Consider the following 22,285-nt stretch of genomic DNA (forward strand, 5'->3'; position numbering starts at 1 on the left):
TAATGATTAGTAAAAATAATACAATAAATTTTAAATCATTTATTATATTTTAAATCCCAGTGAAAATCCTTGCAATGTATATGCCTAAACACTTATCTTTTACCAATTTTTTTACTTTTCATATTTACTAAAGTATGATGTATCTCTACTCTTATAAAAAGCACAGTTGGTGATGATAGTGTGTCTGCCATCTGTCGTTTTCGGCCTCCCGGTCTGCATCGAACGCGTGTGAGCCAAGTTTTGGAAAATTTGCAAAATGACGCCCGCACTGCACCCCACATTTACACAAAGTCCCTCAGTTTCTATCTCCAGCCCTCCCACCCAATCCATCCAATCACGGCTCCTATCTACCACTCCGGTGCTGGCGCCGTCCGCCGCCAAACCTCTCATGCCTCCTCCGCCCGCTCCCATCCACGGCGGTGTAGCCACCCGCCACATACTACTCCTTCTCCTTCCCCGATGACACACTTCACAAGAAGGTTGTCCCCTTCAAGTACGACCCTCTCCCAAAGGACCTTCATGACGTCTTAGCGGCAGCGCCACCCACAAGCTCCACCGCCATCCCATCCCACCACAGAAGTGCTGACAAGATTCCTCGCATGGCCTAGCCCTATATGGTCGTCGCCACTACTGTTTGCTCCTTCCCCGCCCCCTCTGCATCCCTCATTCAGTTCAGCCATGACCACTCGTTTCCACAACCAGCCCCCTTGTCTGTTTGGGCCGCGATGTGGCCGCCGCCTCATGGAAAGACATCATTGTTGTTTCTCTGCAAGGTAGCCGGCCTCCTCCTCTCTAATTTTTTGGCATTGTGCATTCAGCGTCCTCCGCATAAATTAGTGACAGTTTCTGCAAATGTACTCCTGCAGATTTGATGCCACTGGTTGATTAGTGCGTGAAGTTGGATATATTTGACAGCAAGTTGATGGCTATTGTGCTTATTTCGGTATTATAATAGATTCAGGGATGTTTATTATTCCAGTATTATAAGTTGATACCATGGTATTAGATATCCTGCTGCTAGAATAGCTTATGAAAACGCTTTGGCGTGACTTATATTTCTATAGTTGTATTGGTGGGCACTGGGCAGCCATCATATGTGCAGAGCAAGGTTGTTGGAAGTTACCAATATGTGTGTTGTTTGACCGATGAGGTCTCGAGAAAAGAATTATTGTATGGGTTTCAGATAAGGGAGATACACATGGACAATGGTGAAATCCCTGAATTAAGTAAATTCATTATGAGAGTTAGTGCTCTGTTATGTGCAATCTAAATAATCTTAATTTGTTCTTTCATTTCCTCGTGAGATTACTTATAATGTCTGCATGATGCAGTTCCGTGCCCTTCATCCACCATTGTCCTGGTTTCAACGGCAAGCAACTTATTGCTATTACACGATTATTTATTTTACTCATCGGTGCAACTGGAGTTTTAGATGGCACAATTAAAAAATCTACAAAAACCTTACTTTGCGGTTAGTCTTACAGTTTTCCTTCTTTTCATTCTAGCTTTCGCATATACTCTGTTTACTAGCATGGGGAGGGAATTTTTCCGCAAAAAAAAGCATGGAGAGGGAATTGAAAGAAACTGCCCGATGCTTGATCTCCGTAACGATGCATTTTTTTGGCAAATCTTTACTCCAATGGAGTCACTGAGGTTGAAGTAGGAGAGGAAGAAAAAACACATCATTGCATATTTGGGTTTAGTGATAAACTGATAATGCTTCCATATGTTCTTGATCCCCAGATGCGACTTACCTCTATATGCACTTTTCTTACTGGTGGGTGCAGGAGCCCAGGCCACCCACGTGAAGACAATGGCGTTAGCCACGTCATCGAGGTCGAGGGGTCCTCAAGCCAATCCTGGCCCTCGCCGGCGTCAGCGGCCCCGTCCTTCTCCATGGGGTCAGTTAGTCAATCTCGGTCATCCGATTCATCTCCGTCGAGTATGTCACTGGTGCGGAAGCTGCGTCGGACAACAACAACGCGAGCTCATCGCTAGCTCATATGAGTCTTTGGTCGAAGCCCTCCTGCCGCAGCTCTCCGCATGTTTCTTAGACAAAGGGAAAGACGAATGCCGGTGTCAGCAAGGTTGTTATCCCATCTCTCTATCTCTCTCTGATCTGTGTTGCTATTGTTGTCTGAGTGAAGTGACTGTTGTTATTGTAAGAATAGAAGTGAGCTGCTGATTTTGAATAAAATTGACTTGCTTGCAGATTCTTGTACGGGCAGAAGAAAGATAGAATTGACCTTGTGTACGGACTGTTGTATGGATGTCGATGGCCATCACCCATCAAAGGAAGGTGACGCCAGATGTTGTGGAGGTGACGCACTCTGCCGGTGAGGAGCTTCGAAGACGGTGGTGGCTGACGAGCAAAGTCTGCTCGTTGAGGAGGTCATCCACCGTCATGCACATTCCTGGCTTTGGAACAACTTGGACTTATTTGATTTGGTTCAGTTCGATTTGATTTGGTAGTTGTGGTGGTGTTAAATTATCAGCCGCCGCATTTTTTTGGCAGATCTTTACTCCAATGGAGTCACTGAGGTTGAAGTAGGACAGGAAGAAAAAACACATCATTGCATATTTGGGTTTAGTGATAAACTGATAATGCTTCCATATGTTCTTGATCCCCAGATACGACTTACCTCTATATGCACTTTTCTTGCTGGTGGGACATAACTAGAACTAATATTTTGTGTGGAACATAATTAGAACTAATTTTGTGTTTGGTTTTACCATGTTTTAATTGTTGAATTTTTTTATAATTTGATGCCCCTTTTTTCCTTAACAATTTACTATCTGTCCTTCGTGTGATGCTCATGTTGCATTGTTCAGCGACTGCTTCTGGATTACAGGAAGAAGTTGGAGTAAATCCTTGTGTTTGGCTTCAATTTTTTTGGTTTGGATATCTACCCAACATTAAAACTGACTGTTGTACAAGGGAAGTTCCATATTTGCGAGATAATTTTCTATAATGCAGAACTGTAAGAATAACCCTAGAACCATCTTTACAACCTGATGTTACTTAATAATAAATAATGAGTTAACTATATAAGAAGATTTAAATGCTTAGCTTTTCATGCCTTTAGTTAGAAATTGATGTGTGATTTCAAGGCTCGTACTGACTTTTCGTTATCCTGCTTTTCCTCTTAAAGGCTAGAGAGAAATCATTCAAGAAAGCTTCATAGTTATGTAAGTGTTCAGATTTTTTTTGCTAATGATTATTTACCTCTGTTTGCATGATGTTATGTAATTGATTCTCTCTCTTTTTCTTTCTTTTCCACGTCTAAAAACTGCAGATATTGACTGTGAGATGAAATTGTCATTGTTCATAATTTAAATGTTTGACACAAGGCCGGAGCCTAGAATGCTAGCTTCTTAATGCTACTTGACGGGTTGCCATGTCGATGTTTCCCCTTTTAGACGGAGATGGTCATGTCAAAGGTGTCAATGGCAAGGTTCTTCGCCATGTTAGGCCTCTCCTCTGCCTACCTCATGAAGATACGCCACCAATACATTGAGTTTCCACTGGTTATACTTCTTTACCGATGTAAAGTAGTTAACTGATGGTTTTGTTGTATACTCTTTGGGAAGCCATTGATCTGGTACTACATAGACTGAGGACGAGCTGAAGAAAATGTGAGCCATGGGAGGAGAGATTTACTGGAGCAAGGTGAACAACGGTGGCAGTGACCAGATAGGAGACGCAGGGAATGAATGTTTTCTCGTTCTTAGTGCTTTGGCTGTTGTACACTAAAGTGGATGGGAGATCTGCAAGTTAAAGTAAATATCATGGTATTCCTCTCATGCACCTTGTCGCATATACCCTCATAACCTCTGTAGCTCTGCCCTTACCGTTCGTTGTCTTATCTGTTCCTGACAAGTATTGACTTCTCTTTCACTTCCTTGCTTGTATATACATGCTATGATGTATTGTAATATGGATTGGATTTCATATACATGTACTATATTGATTTTAAGTGTTGCACACATGGTTCTTGGTCGTGTTCTTCTGATCTAACGACTCTGCACCTAATTGATACGACAACATTTCTTGTTCATGCTGTAACTATCATCATGCTTTAAGTAATTTTATTTACTGATGTGAATGCACTCATGATCTGTGTGGCTTTGTGTTAAAGTGTTCCAATATTATTTTTGTGTTGTTATCAAGTAGGTAGTTCTGTGTATTTTTGTATTTTTTATGGCAATTTCTTTGACCTCGTGGATGATTCAAATCCATATAGCTTGTGAGGTGATGGCAGTCTTCGGCGGCATTTTAGTCTGTATAAGTTCAAATGTCTTTCCTATAGAGAAATAAAATGCAGTTCACTTAATTTTCAGAATAACAACTCTTGGTGACTACTATTTATGAATTGCATATAATCCTTTGCAATTTTTGAATAGTTAACACAAGGTATTCGTTCATATCCTTAATTGTTCCATTGTGATGGTACTTGCATTACTCTTTGTTTGCAGATATATTCTTTTATGATTTGTTCATAATAATTTCTTGAGGACAACAATTTAGGTGGAAGATATGCTATAGACTAGGTGGTAATAATGCCCAACATTTACAACTGCAAAACTCTTAATAAATGTCTTGATAATCTCAAATAATAAACTACTGATTATTTTTCCCGACATTCAGAAATGCATAGTGAGCTGCACGTTTGGGTCACCATGTTGGAGTTGCTTTTAAATGATTCAAGAATATCATCAATCCTGAGAATAGAGGGGATCGGAGTTAGGGAGGCGTTTTGTTAACATTTACACCTGATTTTTATTTATTAGTAAATAGGGGCGGGTTAACATTATTTTCTCTTGTTAAAGCATTTTTCAACCCGTGGCAATGCACGGGCACTCAACTAGTGAGATGTAATGAGAGGCGCACCTCTCATGTTTACACACAACAGTTACAGTAGCAGGTGATGAAACCCCCTTTCCTGTGCGCTACGGTGCGGAGGATCGCCTAGGTCTGCGCGCGGAGGTAGAGGATGGCCAGATCTGGATTGGATCGCCCAGGGCCTGCGAGCGGCGGTCCGCACCGGTCGGGTTGGCGTGTGCTCGCCGAGTTCCTGCATGCGGCTTGACCAATTCATCTCTAGTAGTGTTTGCTTTGGGCTCATGTTGCACTGTGGCGCTGGTGGCCTCAGATCCTTGGATTGTTGGTGGAAGACTCGGCTCCGGGCGAAAATCATGCATCGACCCTGTCGTTGCCGGCGGTAACGGCGTCCACGGATGTCGTCTTCCTCCTTGGAGGTATCGTTGTGGAGCCGTTCCCTTCCTTCCCAATAGTGTGAGATCTCCTGGTGAAAACCTAAGATCGGGCAGTGCCAGATCGGGTGACGCTGGAGTCCTCAACTTCGTTTTCCTCCTTGGAGGCGTCACCTTGGTGATCCCGCTGAGGGGTTCTGATGGTGTTCGCGTTTGATGGTAGAGCTTTGGTTGTGGTGCTGCCGACGGGTCATTTTCTTTCTTTTCTTTTTGCGCTGCCTTTGCGGTGCTTTCCTCCTCTGAGGACTCTTGTAACACCTTCTTCTCATCAATGAATTTGGCAGTTCTCCTGCCAACATTCAAAAAAAAAATGAAACCCCCAGATTCTGGAACATTTTCCCTTCAATGAAAATGCGGGTAGGCCTCTTTGGGAGGCATAATTAAGCATTTCAATGATTCTTTTCAACCACGTACCCAAGTGCAACTCATATTTTTGTTACTTTTAGCGTTTTTGAGTTGTTTGTAAATTGCCATCCCTAATCCCATTCCACTACCCATTAATCAATCAAAAAGCTAATTGTCAGTGAAAATCGAACGGTAACCTTCCTCGCCTGATCTGAATGAACTTTTGTGAATCAGAGAAAATCTTCAGCGTCATTTTTGAAATAAATAAATACTGATAAGACCACAGCGTTCTACAATCTCCATTGGAAATTGTCAAGTTATATTATTACTCATTATATTGTTGCACATCACAAGTTTTGCTGTCCGGAAAGATGATCATTTTTCTTCCGGAGGTAGAAGAAGGCCTCGTGCTACTCGCTCATTTTGCCCCGTTGTTTAAGCAATGCCGCAAGATTTTCAACGCCAGCCAGCTCACGCCGTTGAGCTCGTGGTCTGCGTCGGTCAGCGGCGTCCTCTCGCCGGCCCGGAAGAGGAACGCCTTGTCGCAGCGCACCGGCGTGCCACCAACCTGCTCCAGCAGGGTGGCCGCCTCCGTCAGCATGTCCTCGTCCCCGCCTGCGGCCAACTCCCTGGCGGCGCGCCCCAGCCGGCGCACGGTCAAGGCGTAGTCCTTGGCGCACTGTTCCAGAACCAGCCGCCGCCGGGGCGACGTCTCGGCGGCCTGCAGCCGGGCGATGCGGTCGCCGGTGGCCTTGGCGGTCGCCCCGGCGATCCTCACCGCGATGACGACGAGGCCGAGCTCGTCGGCCGTCGCACTCGCCGGGTCCGCCCCCAGCGTCTTCACGCACAAGTCGTAGTCGTGCGCGGCCTCCCAGGAGCCGGTGGCGACGAGCGTGCACGTGTCCTCCAGCGTGCTCGCCCTCGCCGTGCGCGCGTGCTGCGCGAGGAGCAGGAGGACGAGGGCGGAGGAGAGAGCTTGGAGAGCAGCCATGGTCGTCGTCGTCTGATTTGTTTCTCTCTCAGACTCGACCTATATATACTGTAAGACGTACGTAGGAGTAATTAGATTGGTGGCGCTGTAAATTTGTGTTTATCCTTTCAAACGTTTCCATTCGTTGCTCATGCATCAAACTCTTTTACTAGTTACATCACATTGAACAAAAACCGAATGTAATAAATTTTTGACAAATGTAATTAAGAATGGTGAGTAAGAAATTCACCACATATTAACCATGTGTATTAATCATCGCAATATTAGTAAATATTTCTGACGCCCAAGAGCCTACTGAACATATAATTTCTTGAGAATCTAGACAAAACAAAAGACCCGATTTATACTAGCAACACTAGTTAAAATGGGCATTTGTGTCCCAAATGAACGGAACCGCCTGTAATAACCCTACCACATGGTTTTATTTTTCACCGAGACGGTTATTAAAAGGAAATCGCCTACAAAAATTAACTCGGGCGGCTCAAAAAGAAAAGAAATGAAATGAAACAGCTTGCAGGCTAGTATTGGGCCACAACCCATTTTCACAATTGAACCCTATCTTTCCGTCCCTCAAATCCCACCCCCGCTAGTTTCCTATCTCTTTTTCTATGCCGTTTGTGGCTATTCCGATCTCTTTCAGTTAGCTCTTGATGAGTGATCTTTTATATTGTGAGACCGGTTGACTTTGTCAGACTATTTGCTTTTATTAATAAGATGGCCGCATGCATCTTTCTGATGCAGAGGCCGGGGGATAACCTCCTTTTCGAAGAAAAAAATCCCACCCCCGCAGTCACTCCCCCCCTCTGTTATCTTCCCCCCTTCCTTCTTGCCTTGCAAATCCGTCCCTTCTCTCGTGCATCGATCTCGGAGGGTTTAGGTGACCTTGGGCTGCACCGTCGTGAGGAAGCCATGGTGGTCAAGCCGCCGCATCAGAGCTCGCCTTCCGCCCTACCATCTAATCATGTGTTGTTAAGATACAATCAGCTAGGTAGATTGCACTAGTTAGTATGTGATGTTGGCTAGGTGATTCGAACTTGTGTTGACATATTTTCTTAAGGGGTCGGCTGGATGTCAGGTGACTCAATTTATAATTTGGGTAAGTCACTCTTTGATCTACCTTTAGATCAATGGACAGAACATTCATCTACAACGAAAAATGGCTGACCTAAATAATCATTTTTTAGGGGTAGCTAGGTCAGTCATTATTTAGGCCGACCTAAATAATCTATCAGTCGATTTTGTCATATTGCCTTCCTAATCAGCAATCCGAGGGCCTGACTTGAGCAGTATGCATGGCCAATTTTCAGCTACTTTGCTCCCACAGTTTGTGTGCCCGTTTCAAACTGGCGGTGCCAGCACTATAACCTATGATGTCCAGTTCAAAAAAAAAACTATGATGCAAGCACAAAGTATTTCTAAATATTTAACTATTTTCTTAATTTATGCAGGGAAAATGCTTGTATCGAGAGAGGTTTGCTCAAAATACTGTGCAGTCAATTGACCACACAGCCAAAGTGTGGCTTCGCCACTGGCCGGTTGTAGCATGAAACGTCCGCATGCTTGGTCTAAGAGCAAGATAAAAATAACTAACATGTCCACTTTACTAATCGTGAGCTCGTTTTTTTTCTTTTTATTGTTTAGACGAGGATACATGTACATCTGCCTATATAAAATTGTTCTTTTTTTTTGCATTGAACCTATATTTAATTGCTGAATATACTTATGGTGCATGTGATTTGCAGATGAGTCGCCACGTACGTATAGTTTCGGCCAGCTAATCATGGGAGTAGATTAACCCTAATTAAAACAAACACAAATTTTAAAAGGGAAAATGTTACACAACTACAACTTGGCATTGGTATTACCATTGAAGATGAATAGATTGGAAGTTTTTCCACAAAAAAGAGAGGAAAGAAAGTGGAAAAGTATTAAAAAACGAGTAAGCAAATAATGTAGTAGTCTTTTCGTAAAAAAATATTCTAAGGAATTAATTAGTCGCATTGGTATTACCTTTAAGAACAAAGAAAATGAAAAACAAAATAAATAACGATAAAATTTGCCCACAATTAAGAAAAAAATTGCACTTCCTAATATCATGCCAAAATAATCTTATAATAGAGGAATTTTGCAAAAAGGAAATTTTTAAGAATGAATTAGTAGCATTTGTATTAGCCTTAAAATAAACAAAAGAAATAAAAACTGAAAAAAGCAAAATAATGAATTTTTCTAAGAAAGAATGAATTAGTGACATTGGTATTATCCTTTAAGTAGGAAGAAAATAAAAAATTAAATACAAATAATGTTAAAATTATCACAATCTACAATTGTGTATAATATGCAAGAATAAGCATATACTACTGGACTTTTTGGAAAAAATAAGTTCCCTAAGTAGGAAGGAATAGTGGCATTGGTATTAAACTAAAAAGGAAAAAAGAAACAAAATCAAAATAATGAAGTTATCTAAGAAATACTGAACTTGTGGCACTTGTATTACGTTGAAGTAGAAAGAAAATAAAAAAAATACAAATCAAGATAAAATGTGCAAAACTCGCGGTTTTGTATAATATGCAAGAATAAACATATAATAGTGATTTTTTTGCAAACAATAAGTTCCATAAGAAGGAAGCAAATAGTGGCATTGGTATTACCCTTAAAAAGAAACAAACACTAAAACACAATAATAAAAAGTAAAAAAGTTTTCTAGGGAAGAATGAATTAGTGGCACTGGTATTACCCTTTAAAAAATAAAATAAAAAGCTAAACTAATAATAACAAAATTTGCACACATTGTACACATAAATTATGTTCTAAAAATTTATGCAAGAATAAGCATGTAATATTGGAATTTCCGTAAAAAAGTTCTCTAAATGAAATAAATTAGTGCCATTGGTATTACTCTTAAAGGATAAAGAAAATTATTTTTAAAAAGAAATAATGACAAAAAAAATTCCAAAATATGCATCAAAATTTACTTTTTTATAATATGCTAGAATAAACATATAATAACGAATATTTCACAAAAATAAAGTTCCAAAGAAGTAATGAATTAGTGGCATTGGTATTACACGTAAATAAGGAAGAGAATAAATAAAACTCAAACATAATCAAAACAATGAATTAATCTAAGAAATAGTGAATTAGTGACATTGGTATTACCCTTTGAGAGGAAAGGGGATAAAAACAAAAAGAAATAATGGTAAAATTTGCACACAATTTACACAGTAATTGCATTTATTATAATATGCAAGATTAGACATGCAAAAGTGAAGTTTTCGCAAAAACATGTTTTCTAAAATGAAACAAATTAGTATCATTGGTATTACCCTTAAAAAAGAAAATAATAATAATAACAATAATAATAATAAATTGCACACAATTTACAAAAAATGCATTTTTTAGAATATGCAATAATAAGCATATAAAAGTGGTTTCATAGAACAAAAGTTTCCTAAAAAGGAATAAATTAGTGACATTGGTATTGACTTTAAAGAAGAAACAAAATGAAACAAAAACTAAACAAAAATAAAATTAATGATATTTTTCTAAGGAAGAATGAATTAGTGACAATGGTATTACCTTTAAAAAAGAAATAAAATGAAACAAAATCAAAATAATGAAGTTTTCGAAGATAGAATGAATTAGTGACATTGGTAGAAACAAAATGAAACAAAAATTAAAATAAAATCAAAATATTAAAGTTTTCTTAGAAAGAATGAACTAGAGACATTTACAGGACATAATAAAGAAGGCAGGGAGAAGAGACAACGAAACACGCTCGGACTCGTACATTCACATGATGGAGAAAATTCGCAAAATTAATTTTTTTAATTTATATGAAGATGAGCTTTGCTCGCTTGATCTCAATTACTCTGCACTAGCAAGCCCCATAACGATCTCGGCGGCCGCGTCACCTGTCCTGCACGCACTGGCTGCAAGTTGCATGCATGCACGTGGTAGTGTAGGTGTGTGTGCATAGTTTAGGAAAAAGAATTTGACTGACCCTAATTGTCGTCTTTTCAGTCGCGTGATGTATAGCTAAAGCGTTTTTTTAAAACACTTGTGTGGAATGGAGGATAAAGGTCGAGGGTACACGAAAACGAGGATCACTGCCCAGGGGTGCACATCCATCACGAAGTACCACAGGAGAATATCCGGTACTCCCAACTCCTAGGGTGCTCCCCGGGCTCCAAACTGGTAGGACATTTGTAAATGTTCAAAAAATTCAGAAAAAAAATCCAGCACACAGACACAACATCATTGTATGTTGTCACAAAATTTGAAATCAAAATCTGAAACATAGCTTGAGAAACATAAATGACAAATTCGACAGTAGATAGTACACAACATAAGTTAGGCTTTAGATTTGACCCATTATCACATTTATGCCAATATTGTTATTTTTCTATCTCGAGCAATGTTTTGAATTTTGATTTGAATTTTTTTACAACATAAGTTGATGTTGTGTCAATGTGCTAGATTGTTTTTAGAAATTTTTGAACATTTAAAAATGTGCTACCGAGTTTGGAGCACTGGGAGCACCCTAAGGGTGGGAGTATCAGATATTCTCCCGAAGTATCAATTCGGCCATGACAATGGAGCCCGCAGGGACACTGCTTCCGTAGGCGTGTGCGAATTTAGCTGTCAGGGATGACGCATCAAAGATGACTACGCTGTTTGACAAGATAAAAACACAATTTATAGTACTAAACCATAAAGCAATTTTCATTGCCAAAATGGCCTTTGGTGGCCGAGCTACCTGCAGGCTGGAATCAGCCCCGTCAGTGCTCGTTACGATCGGTGCGAACCGTGCATGACATTCCCGTATATTAACTGTATTCGTAGAAGAAAAATACGGATTTATGGTTATCCAACTTGCGTTATCATGCAAATACGGTCACTTCGCTCGTATCTAGCCGTATACCCTGCCCATGTGACGCGCCAGCCTGACGGAGGCCCACCTGTCAGTGGCTAGGAGTGCACAAGGGGTTGGGTGACTCTAGCACACCGTTTTTCTTTTCAGAAAAGTCCCTACGTAATTTATTTAATGACGCAAAAGACGTCAAATATAATGAAAAAAGGATGAGGTAGATTGGGTTCGAACCAACAACCTGTTTTTTTTACGGCATCGAACCAACAACCTGTTAATTAAACAATTACATCCATCCCACCAGTGCTGCCCGATGTTGTACATGCACAACTAAAATCTATTTGATTACACACAAAAGCACGTCAAGTTATTCTAAAAAAACATGTCAAGTTTGTCCAGGTTAATCAGATAAATAGACGCACATGTCTAATTGATAATTTAGGGGTGGGGCCACTAGTCGGTGTGATACTAACAACAGGTTAGGCTAACCAGGTAACTAGACTAATCTACACAGGGCCCATCTGTCAGTGGGTCAACCAAAAATTTGTAACTTGGGCGCATGGATAATTCCGCAGGGAAAAAAGGGGCCCGATAGATTCCATTCGCCGACCTCAAGTGTGAAACCGCAGGAGCTAACCACTACACCAAATACCTATAATTGTCTAAAAGATAAACAATAAATTTTATATTTGGCAATGGAACTACTCGTATTCGGGCTTTTTCTCCTGGACCAAATTTCTGATAACAGATCGGTTACTAGAAATTTTTGTGGTCCCCAGAAAACTATGTTATTGCCTGAATTTTTTAATTTAAATGACAGAAACCATGTCAAATATATATCTCTCATATGCATACAGTATCAGAACGACAATGAATTGAACTTGCGATTTTTCAAATTTGAATTTCATTTGAATTTTTTGGATAAAAAGGTGAGATTTTTTGGAACCGGTTTTCTGGCTGAACGTGGGGAAAAATGGAATATAAAAAGAATCTGCGTCCATATTAAAGAAGGCACATCTCTTTATAGTCACGAATATGTAGCTAGTGCGTGTGCGTATACGATGTCTAGAGTTCAATTCTCCTCAAATATTCTTTGCGATTAAGTTGTACCCACATGTGTTATTGAAGGGCTACTGCTTAATTAAATACAGAACAAGGGGTGTTTCTGTAAAATAAAAATATGCGCGCCTCGTTCAAGCTGTTCCCAATCATTGACAATGGGCATAGCCACGCTGACATGCCACATCAGCGCAGGATACGTCTGAATACAAGCAAAGTGACCGTATTTGCGTAAGGACGCAAGTTAGATGACCATAAATTCGTATTTTTAAAATTTTAGCATCAAACTGAACATTGAACGTAAGTTATATGACTGCAGTTGATATTATCTCTTCTGATATTCTGCGCGGGCTCAGTACACCAGCAAACACCGGAGTGCAGCACAGCTCCACGTCGCCGTCAACCATGCATCACTCCAGTTTCATGTACGCCGACAAAAAAAATTCCAAAATATGCATCAAAATTTACTTTTTTATAATATGCTAGAATAAACATATAATAACGAATATTTCACAAAAATAAAGTTCCAAAGAAGTAATGAATTAGTGGCATTGGTATTACACGTAAATAAGGAAGAGAATAAATAAAACTCAAACATAATCAAAACAATGAATTAATCTAAGAAATAGTGAATTAGTGACATTGGTATTACCCTTTGAGAGGAAAGGGGATAAAAACAAAAAGAAATAATGGTAAAATTTGCACACAATTTACACAGTAATTGCATTTATTATAATATGCAAGATTAGACATGCAAAAGTGAAGTTTTCGCAAAAACATGTTTTCTAAAATGAAACAAATTAGTATCATTGGTATTACCCTTAAAAAAGAAAATAATAATAATAACAATAATAATAATAAATTGCACACAATTTACAAAAAATGCATTTTTTAGAATATGCAATAATAAGCATATAAAAGTGGTTTCATAGAACAAAAGTTTCCTAAAAAGGAATAAATTAGTGACATTGGTATTGACTTTAAAGAAGAAACAAAATGAAACAAAAACTAAACAAAAATAAAATTAATGATATTTTTCTAAGGAAGAATGAATTAGTGACAATGGTATTACCTTTAAAAAAGAAATAAAATGAAACAAAATCAAAATAATGAAGTTTTCGAAGATAGAATGAATTAGTGACATTGGTAGAAACAAAATGAAACAAAAATTAAAATAAAATCAAAATATTAAAGTTTTCTTAGAAAGAATGAACTAGAGACATTTACAGGACATAATAAAGAAGGCAGGGAGAAGAGACAACGAAACACGCTCGGACTCGTACATTCACATGATGGAGAAAATTCGCAAAATTAATTTTTTTAATTTATATGAAGATGAGCTTTGCTCGCTTGATCTCAATTACTCTGCACTAGCAAGCCCCATAACGATCTCGGCGGCCGCGTCACCTGTCCTGCACGCACTGGCTGCAAGTTGCATGCATGCACGTGGTAGTGTAGGTGTGTGTGCATAGTTTAGGAAAAAGAATTTGACTGACCCTAATTGTCGTCTTTTCAGTCGCGTGATGTATAGCTAAAGCGTTTTTTTAAAACACTTGTGTGGAATGGAGGATAAAGGTCGAGGGTACACGAAAACGAGGATCACTGCCCAGGGGTGCACATCCATCACGAAGTACCACAGGAGAATATCCGGTACTCCCAACTCCTAGGGTGCTCCCCGGGCTCCAAACTGGTAGGACATTTGTAAATGTTCAAAAAATTCAGAAAAAAAATCCAGCACACAGACACAACATCATTGTATGTTGTCACAAAATTTGAAATCAAAATCTGAAACATAGCTTGAGAAACATAAATGACAAATTCGACAGTAGATAGTACACAACATAAGTTAGGCTTTAGATTTGACCCATTATCACATTTATGCCAATATTGTTATTTTTCTATCTCGAGCAATGTTTTGAATTTTGATTTGAATTTTTTTACAACATAAGTTGATGTTGTGTCAATGTGCTAGATTGTTTTTAGAAATTTTTGAACATTTAAAAATGTGCTACCGAGTTTGGAGCACTGGGAGCACCCTAAGGGTGGGAGTATCAGATATTCTCCCGAAGTATCAATTCGGCCATGACAATGGAGCCCGCAGGGACACTGCTTCCGTAGGCGTGTGCGAATTTAGCTGTCAGGGATGACGCATCAAAGATGACTACGCTGTTTGACAAGATAAAAACACAATTTATAGTACTAAACCATAAAGCAATTTTCATTGCCAAAATGGCCTTTGGTGGCCGAGCTACCTGCAGGCTGGAATCAGCCCCGTCAGTGCTCGTTACGATCGGTGCGAACCGTGCATGACATTCCCGTATATTAACTGTATTCGTAGAAGAAAAATACGGATTTATGGTTATCCAACTTGCGTTATCATGCAAATACGGTCACTTCGCTCGTATCTAGCCGTATAGCCTGCCCATGTGACGCGCCAGCCTGACGGAGGCCCACCTGTCAGTGGCTAGGAGTGCACAAGGGGTTGGGTGACTCTAGCACACCGTTTTTCTTTTCAGAAAAGTCCCTACGTAATTTATTTAATGACGCAAAAGACGTCAAATATAATGAAAAAAGGATGAGGTAGATTGGGTTCGAACCAACAACCTGTTTTTTTTACGGCATCGAACCAACAACCTGTTAATTAAACAATTACATCCATCCCACCAGTGCTGCCCGATGTTGTACATGCACAACTAAAATCTATTTGATTACACACAAAAGCACGTCAAGTTATTCTAAAAAAACATGTCAAGTTTGTCCAGGTTAATCAGATAAATAGACGCACATGTCTAATTGATAATTTAGGGGTGGGGCCACTAGTCGGTGTGATACTAACAACATGTTAGGCTAACCAGGTAACTAGACTAATCTACACAGGGCCCATCTGTCAGTGGGTCAACCAAAAATTTGTAACTTGGGCGCATGGATAATTCCGCAGGGAAAAAAGGGGCCCGATGGATTCCATTCGCCGACCTCAAGTGTGAAACCGCAGGAGCTAACCACTACACCAAATACCTATAATTGTCTAAAAGATAAACAATAAATTTTATATTTGGCAATGGAACTACTCGTATTCGGGCTTTTTCTCCTGGACCAAATTTCTGATAACAGATCGGTTACTAGAAATTTTTGTGGTCCCCAGAAAACTATGTTATTGCCTGAATTTTTTAATTTAAATGACAGAAACCATGTCAAATATATATCTCTCATATGCATACAGTATCAGAACGACAATGAATTGAACTTGCGATTTTTCAAATTTGAATTTCATTTGAATTTTTTGGATAAAAAGGTGAGATTTTTTGGAACCGGTTTTCTGGCTGAACGTGGGGAAAAATGGAATATAAAAAGAATCTGCGTCCATATTAAAGAAGGCACATCTCTTTATAGTCACGAATATGTAGCTAGTGCGTGTGCGTATACGATGTCTAGAGTTCAATTCTCCTCAAATATTCTTTGCGATTAAGTTGTGCCATGCCAGGGTGACTGTTCCTTACCGTCAGAGAGTCCAGCAAGAGCCTTTTGAGTTGTTGACGACCACACCCTCTGCATCTCCATCCTCTCCTACAGCTGCAACAGTCGTATTTGAGGAGCCATGTCGTTTGAGTCACCAACGACCTTCCTCTCACCATTGCTGTGCGAGGCAACATTGGCTTCCACCGATCGGAACTGGTCTTCGGCGCTGCTGCTGTCCATGGGTTCAGAAGAAATCACCTCAGCGGAGCACCGGCCAGCTTCTGAGGTTAGGCTAGCCTGCAGCGACAGAGGGGCCCAGAATTAACATCGCACCACCCCACATGTGCTAATTTTAAATCAGCCCATCAGGCTCAGAGTATCTTCAACAGCCGCGCCAAAAGAGGCGCGTACGGTAAACTTAGTTTTTAGCGCGCGCTGGACGGTTTCGCGTGCTCCAGCGCGCGCGGGAAAGGGCGGCAGCTCGCGCGCTACTTTTGACCCGTCGCTTCCGGCGTGCCTAAAAATTGCGGCGCTCACCACGCGCCTATCCACACTGCCACACGCATCTCATAGCTTCTTCGCCTTTCCAGCGCGTCCATCGCTTCCTCTCCTTGCCGCTCCAGCGCCCCGCCACCGACGAGCCACCATGCCGCCGCGCCGCCGAGGAGCATCGGGCTACCACGGCGTCCGCCAGCGCCCCAACGGCCGGTACTCCGTCGAGATTCGGTCCGGCGACGTCCGACTCGGCCTCGGTACGTTCCGGACCTCGCACGAGGTTGCACGCGCCTACGACGCGACGGCGTGGCGCCTGGACAAGCCGCGTCAGCAGATGAACTTCCAGGATGTCCAAACGCGCCAGCAGGCACACGACATCGCCCCTCCGCCTCGTCTTATCATGGACCAGGACCGTGCGAAGCACGCTCGGCGGTAGCGCCGCCTCCTTGTCGCCGAGGAGGACGAGCGGGCCATGGTGGAGTGGCGTCGGCGCCACCCAAAGGACGTCGCCAACGAGGAAGCCTTTTGGGCAAAGCGCCGCGAGGAGACGGCAAGGCGTCGCGCGGAGCGGTTGGACATGCGTCGGCGGAAGGCCCTGGCGTTATCGCAGTGCAAAATCGTTGAAAATGGTGGGCAGTCGATCTTTTCGTCTAATGATGACTGTTGGGAAGACATTTGGCTCGATACCTCGGGGCAAACCAACAAGGATGGCAATGATGATGATGATGATAACGATGACTGGGAATTTTTAAAAAATCGTTGCACCATAGTTTTTTATCTATCTATGCTATGAAAGTATGTAAAATATCTATGTATCATTTTCATCTATGAATTTTATTTATCATTTTATTAAAAGAATGTACGCAATGTTTAGCGCACGCTGCATTTTAGCGCGGCCGCTGGAGCTACGCACGCGCGCTCAGTTTTAACGCGGCTGCTGGAGCCAGCGTTGCCGGCCGCGTCAAATCAGGCGAAGGGCGTGTGGCAAATGAGTTTTTAGCGCGCGGCGTGTTGCGCGGCTGTTGAAGATGCTCTCATGACATGCTTGTGTATCCCCTACGCAACCCGCGGTCCACATACAAAGCTAGCACACCAGTGCATGGCACGCATGTATTTCAACTTAACAGCTACTAACGTATATGCACGAGAAAAAAAACAAGCACACATCACGGCGCTATACTGCACGGCCCGAGGTAGCGGCCTGCAGGTAGCTCGGCCACCAAAGTGCCACTCTCTTTTAGTTAGGCTACTAATATTTTTAAGTTGAATGCTTTATAATTTGTACTAAGTGTTATCTTAGTTAGAGCAATGCTATTTCAGTACAAAATTCATAGTAAACACTAAAAAATCAGCGGATTATCAAATCCACTGTAATATGTAAGACATATTTGACCAGAAAATCATAAAGTGATGTGCAAATGATTAAGTGACAAGTTCCTTGCGAACATCTTGTGTATTCTAGATTTGTTTATTTGAGTGTGTATAATCAAAGACAGCTATCAAAATATTTCATCTATCATATACTTTCGAGATCTCTAATAAGATATTTAAAAACACACACAAAGTGATATACACGACATTCATGCAATAGTTAGAAATTAATCTAAGAAGGTGTAATGTGTTCACTTTAAATATGTTTTAGGTGTAATGTTTTAAAAATGAATTATTTATTATAAAACAAAGTGTAAATTTACCATACTATATTACAATATTTTTTATTTGATAGAAATATATGTATTAAGTATTAAAAATTAGTATAAATGATTATATTTATTATGATTAATGTAGAGCCAAATATTCCAAAAAACGTACTTCAATGTCAAAAAAGCGTATTCATAAAAATATTTGGAAGAAAAAGACTTATTTGGTTGAGCCGGTCGCTCATAGCGAAATGTGTAGTTTGTACATAAACACCCTAAACTTCATAATGCACACCCATGTGTATCCTTCTCAGGTACAACAACATATATCGACCGTGCTAAAGTTATGGCAGCATTTCACACAACAAAAATAGCCACAAATGACAATAAGAGACAAGTTATTTACGGGTATCGATCGAGGTGCATGAATTGCTGATATAGAATATACAAAAGGTATTTGTATATATGAGGTCGGAGCACCTTAACCAAATAATCATTATAAAGTGTTTTTGCAAAAAGTAAATCTTAAAATCCAATTCATTATGATTGCTCCATGCAGGGGCGGGCCCAGGAATTGAGGACTGTGTATTTAAAATTTGAAAGCATATAACCTTCCTTTTGGCGCGTATAACATATTATACTAGTTATAATAAACTATATAAAAGATATCACATAATATATTATATTGATAAAAATGATCATAAGTTGGTACTATTCAACATTAAGAAGTAAAAAAATTGTTCAACAATTTATAAACGTTCTAACATTATCTATTCAAATGGCAAATTGCAAATTCTCGTGTCTAAACAATTCATAATTGACTGCAAACTAGTCTCTAGTTTCACTATAATTAAGTAGAAATGCAATTGGTCAATGGTCAAACTAATTTACTTGGTCTTATATTTCTGTACTGCAGCCCATTGAACAAGACAGGAACAAAATCGAGGCCCTGTTGTCTGAATGCAGTTCGATAGTGACAGAAAAATTCAGTTAGAACACTTTGCATAGTTGAATTCGGGGTTAAAGGATTAGTATGTGTAGTTAGCGATTATTACCTTCAAAAGTTGAATTCGGGTTGTGGCTTTGAATTGAATCAATTACTGCCCCTGATTTCTTCACGCTTGCTAACCCACCACCTATTGTAGTTTGCAGAGATCAGAAACTTTAGAATAAAAAGGCGGCGAGAGATCTGGGTTGGATTCTCCATGCGCGTCTGCGCCGCCACGCGCACCTGCGATCCATCGCCGATCAGGCGACGGCAGCTCTGGGCCCTGGCCGCCGTGCGGTGCCGTCGTGTCGATCAGTCGGTTGATGGCACGGGTCGCATGTGATGCGCAGAGAACTGGAGAACAGGGGAAGGGCGGCGCTGCCGGTTCGTGTGATCGATCGATGGTTTTTTTTCTTAAGGTGATGATTAATCGATGGGTTTTTTTTTCTGGTGTGTGCTGCAGTGATTTGGGCCATGTCGTAGTGTGGTGAGGGGGAAATACGATGGGGTGTGTCTGGTTTTGGGCTGAAATCCTTAACTATCACGTTCTCGACTATTAGTATCGTTTTTTCCTTATAAAACCCAGTATTTATACTATATATACCTATTTTTTGGACGAAAATAATGGGTATTCAAGTGAATATCCTTGAATTGAGGTGGGCCCACCCCTGGCTCCATGCCGCATGATTTCTCCTGACCTCGTTAAGCATTTGTCATTGTTGTCTTCGACTGCAACAACTAACCATGTCGCATCCTGGTTTCGTGAAGAGCTAGCCGATGACTCCGATGCAATTTCGATATCCTTATCAATCATCTTTTTTCCTGACAAAAGTCTTATGACCGAAGATCCTTCACATATTGATCTAGGTCGAACATCCCGCTTCTCCCTAATATTTGTCCCTATCACACACTTTTGAGGCTCTTGGGTCTCATTTGTCCCTCCATTTACTCTACATCCATAATGAATTTTACATCAGTCATATTATAATGATTAGTAAAAATAATACAATAAATTTTAAATCATTTATTATATTTTAAATCCCAGTGAAAATCCTTGCAATGTATATGCCTAAACACTTATCTTTTACCAATTTTTTTACTTTTCATATTTACTAAAGTATGATGTATCTCTACTCTTATAAAAAGCACAGTTGGTGATGATAGTGTGTCTGCCATCTGTCGTTTTCGGCCTCCCGGTCTGCATCGAACGCGTGTGAGCCAAGTTTTGGAAAATTTGCAAAATGACGCCCGCACTGCACCCCACATTTACACAAAGTCCCTCAGTTTCTATCTCCAGCCCTCCCACCCAATCCATCCAATCACGGCTCCTATCTACCACTCCGGTGCTGGCGCCGTCCGCCGCCAAACCTCTCATGCCTCCTCCGCCCGCTCCCATCCACGGGGGTGTAGCCACCCGCCACATACTACTCCTTCTCCTTCCCCGATGACACACTTCACAAGAAGGTTGTCCCCTTCAAGTACGACCCTCTCCCAAAGGACCTTCATGACGTCTTAGCGGCAGCGCCACCCACAAGCTCCACCGCCATCCCATCCCACCACAGAAGTGCTGACAAGATTCCTCGCATGGCCTAGCCCTATATGGTCGTCGCCACTACTGTTTGCTCCTTCCCCGCCCCCTCTGCATCCCTCATTCAGTTCAGCCATGACCACTCGTTTCCACAACCAGCCCCCTTGTCTGTTTGGGCCGCGATGTGGCCGCCGCCTCATGGAAAGACATCATTGTTGTTTCTCTGCAAGGTAGCCGGCCTCCTCCTCTCTAATTTTTTAGCATTGTGCATTCAGCGTCCTCCGCATAAATTAGTGACAGTTTCTGCAAATGTACTCCTGCAGATTTGATGCCACTGGTTGATTAGTGCGTGAAGTTGGATATATTTGACAGCAAGTTGATGGCTATTGTGCTTATTTCGGTATTATAATAGATTCAGGGATGTTTATTATTCCAGTATTATAAGTTGATACCATGGTATTAGATATCCTGCTGCTAGAATAGCTTATGAAAACGCTTTGGCGTGACTTATATTTCTATAGTTGTATTGGTGGGCACTGGGCAGCCATCATATGTGCAGAGCAAGGTTGTTGGAAGTTACCAATATGTGTGTTGTTTGACCGATGAGGTCTCGAGAAAAGAATTATTGTATGGGTTTCAGATAAGGGAGATACACATGGACAATGGTGAAATCCCTGAATTAAGTAAATTCATTATGAGAGTTAGTGCTCTGTTATGTGCAATCTAAATAATCTTAATTTGTTCTTTCATTTCCTCGTGAGATTACTTATAATGTCTGCATGATGCAGTTCCGTGCCCTTCATCCACCATTGTCCTGGTTTCAACGGCAAGCAACTTATTGCTATTACACGATTATTTATTTTACTCATCGGTGCAACTGGAGTTTTAGATGGCACAATTAAAAAATCTACAAAAACCTTACTTTGCGGTTAGTCTTACAGTTTTCCTTCTTTTCATTCTAGCTTTCGCATATACTCTGTTTACTAGCATGGGGAGGGAATTTTTCCGCAAAAAAAAGCATGGAGAGGGAATTGAAAGAAACTGCCCGATGCTTGATCTCCGTAACGATGCATTTTTTTGGCAAATCTTTACTCCAATGGAGTCACTGAGGTTGAAGTAGGAGAGGAAGAAAAAACACATCATTGCATATTTGGGTTTAGTGATAAACTGATAATGCTTCCATATGTTCTTGATCCCCAGATGCGACTTACCTCTATATGCACTTTTCTTACTGGTGGGTGCAGGAGCCCAGGCCACCCACGTGAAGACAATGGCGTTAGCCACGTCATCGAGGTCGAGGGGTCCTCAAGCCAATCCTGGCCCTCGCCGGCGTCAGCGGCCCCGTCCTTCTCCATGGGGTCAGTTAGTCAATCTCGGTCATCCGATTCATCTCCGTCGAGTATGTCACTGGTGCGGAAGCTGCGTCGGACAACAACAACGCGAGCTCATCGCTAGCTCATATGAGTCTTTGGTCGAAGCCCTCCTGCCGCAGCTCTCCGCATGTTTCTTAGACAAAGGGAAAGACGAATGCCGGTGTCAGCAAGGTTGTTATCCCATCTCTCTATCTCTCTCTGATCTGTGTTGCTATTGTTGTCTGAGTGAAGTGACTGTTGTTATTGTAAGAATAGAAGTGAGCTGCTGA

General features: G+C 41.0%; 2 pseudogenes; one reads left to right on the forward strand and one right to left on the reverse strand.

Annotated features, from left to right (window-relative positions):
* Positions 1 to 6,120: 6,120 nt before the first annotated feature.
* LOC147983168 (uncharacterized) lies at positions 6,121 to 6,686 on the reverse strand (annotated as a pseudogene).
* Positions 6,687 to 16,638: 9,952 nt separating this feature from the next.
* Positions 16,639 to 17,280, forward strand: LOC147983169 (uncharacterized; annotated as a pseudogene).
* The last annotated feature ends 5,005 nt before the right edge of the window (positions 17,281 to 22,285 follow it).

Source organism: Triticum urartu, chromosome 2A (genome assembly GCF_056163025.1).
Source record: "Triticum urartu cultivar PI428250 chromosome 2A, HENAU_Tu73, whole genome shotgun sequence".
NCBI lineage: Eukaryota > Viridiplantae > Streptophyta > Magnoliopsida > Poales > Poaceae > Triticum > Triticum urartu.